Here is an 8224-nt window from a genome sequence, read left to right as displayed (position 1 = left end):
TGTTTGCTATGGTTTTACAAAAAGAAGCACAAGGAAAGTACAGCTTTAAAAAATTGCCCTTTTGAAAATAAAAAAAAGAGAAGAACAACACGAGTCAATATGTTCAGTAAAATGCAGTAAAAATCTAGTTAAATGACAAAAGCATTGTTTTTTTTCCCACGAATTATGATATTTAATAATTTTAATTTAATTGCACTAATACAACAGCAATAAAAATCAATATTTAGCTATATTTTACTTAAACATTTTAATATATAAAATGTCACATAAATAAATAAATAAATAATTGCAAAATTCTAAATTTTTGTTAATTTTATTTTACCAGTAAAATGAATATATTGAGAATATGCTGTAAGCTATATGTTGAAAAAGTGTACATTTACTGTCAAGAAAATGCAACATTCTAAAAAAAATGCTAAAATTACTATCAAAACAAAGCCATGTCTAAAGTTATGCTCCAAATTTAAAGTTGATATCACAAAAACTGAGGTGAGATTTTGTTTAGGTGCCAAAAAACTCAATTTTTGAATGCAATTCCTGTCACAAATATATACATTTAACAATTTCACTTCAATCACAAAATACAATGTATAAAATATAGAATGCTGAGACACAGACCTTTCCAATGATACATTATTTGTCAAGATTAGAAAAGGTTTTGACTATAAAATATTATAAAATATAACTTGCATGTAATTGTGCTTAATTGTTATTATAATAGTAAGTACATGTAACATGTAACAAGGACACCTTAAAATAAAGTGTTACCAAATAGTAAATTTTTGTAATATGACACTTGACACCACCCACTAAGGCGAGGAGCCTCCTAAAAGGTTTTAAAGTACGATTTTCATGTTAACACAATGTCTGATTTCACAGTTTTTACAGGATTTATTTTGAGTGTTTACGCTTTTGAATGATATCTAATTTAGTATGACTAAAATATGTGATTTGGAAAAAAGACAATAAAAAAAGAGCACCAGCAACATACATATATTGTCTTTATGATGTACAGTTTTTATATTATTGGATGCTAATTGGTTGAATGGAGTGAAGTGGGTGTTGACAGGTGCTAATGTGTGAATACTGATGTGCTAACGACTGCTCTTCAGGCCAATGTAATGAACTGACGATGGTTGGCTGTTCTTTATATTTGTGAAGGTGTGCACACAAAGGTCAAGAAAACCCAGCCTCGGTTTGACCCCCAAAGCTTTCAAGCCTGCAAACGTAACCTAATGCTTTTAGAAGTGCATGTGTGAGTGCATGAGGCAGCATTGATTAACTCAATCGACGGAACACTTCCCAAGGACATAAACAATTCTACAGTTCCACTGTTACCACGGACACCATACAGCCCCATTATGATGGCACAGCCTCATAAAGAACACTGTTACATTCCATTTGCAACATTACTAGAGCCTGTAACATCATAACGGTGTCTTTGAAATGGGCATTTCAGCATTTTTATGCTGTTCAGGAAGCTATTATTGATTTGATGTACAGTGCAATTTAATTAGAACTGCTAAATGTGTTTGTAAGATGCCTCTTTGTCACTCTCACAGTGAGAAAAACACAATGAGATTATTCTCTGCCTACATGTCCAACACATTTAAACACCATTTTTAAAGTGTTTAAAGTCTAAGCATTGCCAAACCGAGAGCTTGTACCATTACCACAACTAATTATGCCAATATCCCTCACTAGGGAGCTCTTGTGTTACCCATCAGCTATTTGGAAACATATCTGACCCCCACAATCCCCAAGGCGCACACATTAAAGGAACAGTACACCCAAAATTTAAAAATGCCATCTATAGAATTTTTGAGAATTATGGCAGTTCCTTACACAAATGTATGGCTTCAGAATGAATGAATATATGAATATCCTTTCTACCCTTGCTCGCTCAGTCCCCATCCATGTTGTTGAAATAACGGAGATGTTAGTCTTAAAGGGACAGTTCACCTAAAAATGCAAATTCTGCCAATATTTACTCACCCTCATGACAAACCGTGAACTTTACAGTATTTAATGACGCAAAAGCATTGAATGGAACATGGCAATTTACCATTTAGCCGAATATCATTGGTGATCTGTTCCAAACAATGCTTTTGCGTCATTAAATACTGTAAAGTTCACGGGTTTCTAACGTCACGAGGGTGAGTAAATATTGACTCAATTTGCATTTTTAGTTGACCTGTCCCTTTAAGACCAACATCATCTCTGTTATTTCAACAATGCATCAATCAGGGACGCGTAAACCTTTCAAAGTTACATTTATCCGCGTTATTTGTAGTTTACTATGCGGGCTAATTATTTAAGTATAATAATATATAATGTCCTTAAGCGGTTCAATGCGATCTGTGATTTATGAATCCCTTTAAATCCACGAGAGATGCACCTGTGCAGCCGCCCGACGGGTTTACTGTGGGGTGTCACGTCTGCTTATCTATCCAACGACACCCTGTTTATGGATAGACATTATATATATATATATACTGTTCTATTAGAGCACTATATAACATTATATAGGGAAGAAAGCAATGCAATCCTGTGCCAATGCATAAACGATGTCTAAAACCCGATCGTAAAGGAGCATTGACCATCACACACGCACACATATGAAGAGCGATCAGGCGTTACCTCGGAATCAATATAATGTCGCTCCGGAGTCGCGCGTTATTCCTGGATTCTCCTCGTTTTCTTCCCGATCGCTGTCATGAAGCACTCGTCGGTTTCCGCTGGAAGGGTTTGGCAGCTCGCGTGCCTCATATGAGACGCGAACGATCTGTGTGTGTCGGTTTACGGTGACGGACGCAGGCCTGTGTCACGCGTTTCACCGTAAAGCACGGATGTGTCGGTGTGACGCTCGTCTGTGGCCGTAGAGCCTCTCTCTCTCTCTCGCTCTCTCTCTCTCTCTCCGCATATAGCATCCAAACGCTGGATCCTAATGTATGATCAAATTATTAATTACACTTACAAATGGTAGTGATAATAGCATGACATTTTGGGATGTACCATAATATTACCATAAATAGACACAGCATCATTCCAAAACCCAAGGTATTATCATAGTGCATACATGAAAATATGGTATTGCTCTAATCTAATGCATGTACAGAATGGTATTACTATGGCCCATACAAAGCCATGGTGTTAACATATAAAAATAAACATGGTATTAGGTGCACGTATAAAAACATGGCATTATTATAATTACCATGGTGCATATAAAGCATGGAATTTAGACAACTGTATATGTGTTAAACCCATGGTATTACCATGAACATGTCCAAAACATGGTATATGCTGATGCATGTGTAAAACACATTGTATTACCATGATAAAAACATGGTATTATTATGATGCATGTATAAAAACGTGGTGTTGTCATAGTGTATGTCCAAAACACATGGCATTACCATGGTAACATCCAGAAACATAGTATTACCATGGTAACACATGTAAAAATGTAGTATTACCATGGTAGCATGTCCAGAAGCATGGTATTACTGTGATGCATGTACAAAAACACGTTATTATCAATGCACGTCTATAAACACGTGCAAATACATGGTATTACCATAGTAACATGTCTAAAAGCATTGTATTACTATGATAGCTATATAAAACAGCATGGTATTATCGAAGCACATGTCCAAAAACATGGAAATAACCATGTTTTTATATGCATGCTTCATAGCGCTGCATGCTTTCATGTTTCATGTTTTTTGGACATGCATCATAGTATTACTATGGTTTTGGACGTGATATGACAAAACCATGTTTTTTTTAATACATGCATCATTAATACCATGCTTTTGGACATGTCACCATGGTAATATCATGTTTTCTGCACATGCATAATAGTATATATAATATAGTAATATGTACAAAAACATGATATTACCATAGTAACATGCAAAAAAAACATTGATAGTTGTAGACCCCAGAAAGCATTGCTTTTTTGAGTGTTTTCTTCTGAAAACAGAACACAACAATCCCTTTCATTGCACACTAGTAACTATAGTTTCCACCAGAATACTGTAGTTTTACTACAGTAAAATCAGATTCGATCGTATAAGCAGCTTTCAGTGTTTTCTTTCATTCCTGGTTTTGTCAACAGTGACCGCTACCAAAATAGCAGAGTTTTACTATGGTAACTTAAAGCAGCCATAGTGAAGCAGGCTGATGAAGATGTCGACATGATCGGCTCTCACGGCTGAGGTTGGGCTTCCCGAGGCTTGCTCTGGATCAGCTTTCACTGATGGCTCTGTCAGAAGAGGGGGGTGTTGCTGTGGCTCCCAGGAGGCTCTGTAACGCCTGCGGGCCTGGATCTGCTGCAGGGGGATGTTTAATGGGTCTTAATGACCCGCCGGCCGCTGAGTCACTCTCGCAAATGTCCTTTTCGAACCTTCTCCGTTTCACTCATAGGACTGGCTGAGAATTAGACAAAACACAATACAGCAGTATGCCATACATGTCCATTATCTGTGGACCCAGGGTCCAGAACATAAATATTTACATCATGAAACTGTGCTTGTTGTCTCAATAAATGAGCCTTCACCACAATGTTTTTAATTCAAATAAATATAAGCTGAAGTAATATTTATAAAGCTAAAATAAATACATAGCTGAGATTATATTTATAAATAAAAAATAAATAAATGAACAAAACATAGCACACCAACAGCTGAAATTATATTTATAAAAATAAATAAAATACATTTTTAAATAAACTACTGCTTATGTTTATAAAACTAAACAAAATAAAAATAGCACACATACAGCTGATATTTATAAATAAAAATAGTAAATTGATAGCACAAATTAAATACATATACAGCTGAAATTAAAATGTAAAAATAAATTAAAAATAGCACTGCTCTAGGCGAGATTATAAAAAAAAATTAAATGAACAAAAAAATAACACACCTACAGCTAAATAATATTTATAAAAATCAATAAAATAAATTGTAAAATTGCATCTACTGCTTGTTTATAAAAATAAACCAAATAAAAAAGTGCACACACAGCTGATATTTATAAATAAAAATAGTAAATTAATAGCACATCTAAAGCTGAAATTAAAATCTAAAATAAATATAAATAGCACTACTGTAGGTGATGTAATAAATAAAAAAATAAAAATAAAACAAACAAAAAAATAGCACACCTATAGCTGAAATTACATTTATAAATAAATAAAAAGATATCAGATAACAAAATAGCATGCCTAGAACTGAAATTATATTTACAAATAAATTAATTAATTAATTAACACACTAACAGGTGAGATTATATTTAAAAACATTTAAATAAATATTAATTTTAATTAAAAATTTAAATAAATAAAAATCAATAGCACACCTACAGCTGAAATTATATTCATAAATTAATCCAAATAAATCAGATAACAAAACAGCACACCTAGAACAGAAATTATATAAATAAATCATAAAAAGATGGCACACCTACAACTGAAATTACATTTATAAATACATTTTTATTATGTATATAAAAATATTTTTTTCTTGTTTACATCCAGTGATTGTCATAATGGCTTGTTTTAAAAATGCTGCAAAGGAAACTACAACTGTTCATGTAAATTGTGCTTATTCGATTTCAGAAGAGTATAATTACAATATTAATATATTTAATTAATTATAATATTGTATTATTATTATTGTTCATTTATTATTTGCAATTGCAAAAGAACAGCAGAAATAAACAATAAAAGGTGAAGACGACCAGGATGAAAGAGAGATAGCAAACCGAGGATAAAGAGCGTGGATGAGAGGCAGAAGAGCTCTGAGATGAAAGAGAGAACTATTCCATTCAGAGAGGAATAAAAGCAGAGTAAACGACGGGCATTATGAAAGAGCCTGTTTCGAGTGCTGTAACGCTCCGTAATGAGCAGATGTGAGAGAAAACAGAATGAACAATTAGGAGAAAACAGGAAGTGGCATCTTTCCCTGCGACGGTAATGATACACAGCGCTCGCAGCACTGAATGTAGGTCAAAGCACCCCGCCTTCCCATCATCCCCCATCATCATCATCATGAGAGAGCAGTGCACTTCCTCTCAGAACCTCCACTTCCTGTCTCTGACCTACAGCTGGACGCACAAATCACTGTGATGTTAAACTCGACTCTCAAACTATCACTAAAACAAGACTGTTATGTTCTTCCAGAACACAGTGCTGCGTCTCACCGGGGCTAGTTGTCACAAGAGTTATTTTAGTATTATTTACATATTATTATAGCATGGCTATATAGTTTTATATGTATTCATATTTTGAATTAGCTTTTATTTTTATATTTTCAGTTTTAATTTTTATTTAAGTAATTTTCCAATGGTGTATTATTTTTTATACACCATTTTCTATTTTCCAGCGTGACAACATGCCCCACACATATGGACTTTGAAATATTATTGAAATATAAAGTATGACTGAAATAGTCAACTGTCCACACAAATATATAATATATAAACTATAACTTTGAAATTAAAATTAAATGTAAAATTACAAAAATAAATAGATTCATAAATAATTGATTGATAAATGTGTTAACACCTAGCTTGATTTTTGTAGTTCTAATCATGTTGTAGGATAGTAACATTTATTAAAAAAAGAAAAAAGAAGAAAAAGAAGAAAGTCTTTTGGTGGGTTGTATAGCCAATGTAAACACGTGAAGTCTGTTCAGTGATAATACAGCAGGAAATACAAAGAAATCAAAGCTCTGCTGGACGCGACTGAGACCAGAGCAGAGAGAGAGAGAGAGAGAGAGAGAGGGAGAGAGAGGGAGAGAGAGAGAGAGGGGGAGAGAGAGGGAGAGAGGGAGAGAGAGAGAGGGAGAGAGAGGGAGAGAGGGAGAGAGAGAGATTTAACAAGACTTTATTATTTACATAATAAAACCATTCTTCACAACATCATCAAATACTCATTAATCAATTTAAAATAAATTAAAAATTCAGAACCAACTGGCCCTCATCAATTACACACAAAACATTTTTAAGACACCAAATATCCTCAAAACACCCCTCATTTTTTATAAGATTATAATATACAAACTCTATATTCAACCTTCCAGCAACAAGATTCTTGAACATTAATTCAGCATCAGTACTAAGAAGATTCAGCCCCTCATTCTTCCTCGTCTTCCAAATTGCTAATTTTGCAGTTCCGATCAAGTAGTTCAACAAACATGCTTTCCTTCTGACTAAGAATCTGTACATCACACCCCCAATAAACACTTCTTCTAAGAATTTCTCATCAAATGCTTGAAACCATCTATCAAGAAGATTAAAAAGACCTTTCAACCTATTACATCTTAAAAACAAATGTTCCAGATTTTCTACCATCCCACAAAACCTACACTGTTCACCCACTGCTGGATTCAGGTGCGCTACATGTCTGTCCGTGGCTATTGCCCCATGAATAAGCCTCCACTGCAGATCAGCAGTGCGCTTCTCTATGGGAGGCTTATACAGGGCTCTCCACCTGTCCCTCACAAGGAAGTCTGGCTTCAACAAACCTGGCCACCTGGAGGGTTTTTGTCCTTTAAGAGAGTCCTGATGTAGAACTTTGACTGTAGAGTAATATATTGCTTTTTTTGATGCAGACTCAAAATCTTCTAGCTGCGGGGTTTTAAAAGATAGAATTGACCCCACATCCTCATCTTCATTTTCCTTCTTTATAAGATGAGAGATTTTAATTTCTGGGAATTCCTGTTCATTCGACATATCCATCAAAGTTCCTCTCCCAATGTACTTTCTGTAACTACTTGGTAAGGTATTTACAATCTCCTCCATGAACTTTTCTGTCAAGCGTGAAGATCTTAAGCCAGTCATTTCTCTAAGTTCCTCCAACGACTTCCATCCATCTCTATTCAAGAGGTGTCCAAGCTTGACAATGCCCTTTCTCTGTAAGCATGCACTTACACTTACAGAAGCCAAAAGTCTTGTTTGCGTCATTGAATTAAAAAACAAAGGTTCCTCTAGAACCCAGTTCCCAGGTTCATCAACCTCTCTTTCAACTTTAAAAACAGTTCTCCATGAATGCAACATTGTCCGGTAAAAATGCGAAAGCTCAGACATGTTTATCTTCTCCAGGTTCATTAAAAATAAATGTCTGTCCAATCCAAGACCCCCAGTTTTTTGAAGAATTGCCTTTGCAGTCTGAGACCAAACCAAGTCCTTGTGGTAGAGAAGTCTCTGTGCTGCT

This window comes from Barbus barbus (genome assembly GCF_936440315.1).
Source record: "Barbus barbus genome assembly, chromosome: 41".
In the NCBI taxonomy this organism is placed as follows: domain Eukaryota; kingdom Metazoa; phylum Chordata; class Actinopteri; order Cypriniformes; family Cyprinidae; genus Barbus; species Barbus barbus.
This window is presented reverse-complemented; position numbering follows the sequence as displayed.